This window comes from Gavialis gangeticus, unplaced genomic scaffold (genome assembly GCF_001723915.1).
Source record: "Gavialis gangeticus isolate Ggan-Ray unplaced genomic scaffold, GavGan_comp1, whole genome shotgun sequence".
Taxonomy (NCBI): domain Eukaryota; kingdom Metazoa; phylum Chordata; order Crocodylia; family Gavialidae; genus Gavialis; species Gavialis gangeticus.
In genome coordinates, this window is record NW_017729031.1 from 1,649,079 (window position 1) to 1,650,101 (window position 1,023).

The window sequence follows — 1,023 nt, forward strand, 5'->3', positions numbered from 1 at the left end:
TTGGTACAGTATATAGTATAATCAGTATATGTCTAACTTTAGAGTATGGGCATCGTGTTGGAATTTAATATGCATGGGTTGGATGGAGGAGGTATAGAGCCTAGTCAGCCATAAAGAAAAACACCAAATTGGAATAATTATACTCCTATACTCAGAATAAGATTGCTGGGGGCCATTCCTACTTCTGCTGGAAATAGAAATTAAGAAAGGGTACAATAGGTTTATTGATTGATTGATTTTGCCCCACATGCTATCTCCGTATGTTTAAAAATACTGTCATGTTCTCGTATGCAAATGCAGAAAGTGTACTTAAAAGCAGTGGTACACTGTTTTAACAGAACACATTTTGCTCTGGTTTACCCTGAAGTTAGATATTACTTGTCATTAATGTTGTCCAGCACTTTCCATTATAAAGGCCTGTTCTTGGTTGATTATAACTTTGCCAAACTGTAATCATTCAGGCTGAAATGTTTCTATGCTGTCTGCCTGGGGTTCATGTGTTTATTTTAGAGTGTGTGCTGGAGCTTTTTCAGCTAAAGTCTGCCTGTGCTGAGCATGGTCCATTCACTCATGCTTCTTTTGTGCTGATCATCCTGCACATACACTGTCCCCAGCATGATTGATGCTCAGTACTGGGGTAACCTGGGTCATTCTGCACAGTCTCTACTTCTGGTAGCCATTGGAACTGGGGGCAAGTTCCAGTCCTCTCTGTTTTGTACCAGTGATGCTCAGGTAGAGAGCAACTGGAGAAGGAAGTAGCCAAGCTGCATGTAGAGGGATGGGAATATAGAAATCAGAGACTGAAGCTGGATTAGGAGCAGAGGAAAAGAAAGGAGGTAATAGGAGGTGGAGGGGAGAGGGCAATTTAGAGTTCATTAAAACAACTCTTAATCAGAGTAACTGAAGAGAGGAAAAAACATAAGAAAATGAGGAATGGCAAAAGAAATGATCCTACACATTAAAGGGAGGAAAAGCAAAAACACTTTCTTCTAATCCAGTCACAAGAAGGGGAGAATGAGAGGG

At 40.6% G+C, this 1,023-nt stretch overlaps 1 protein-coding gene across 3 annotated transcripts in view; it reads left to right on the forward strand.

The window, feature by feature from the left end:
• Nucleotides 1-1,023, forward strand: part of CCDC148 (coiled-coil domain containing 148) — a 186,214-nt gene that overhangs the window by 176,388 nt on the left and 8,803 nt on the right. The gene's annotated exons all lie outside the window — the stretch shown is intronic.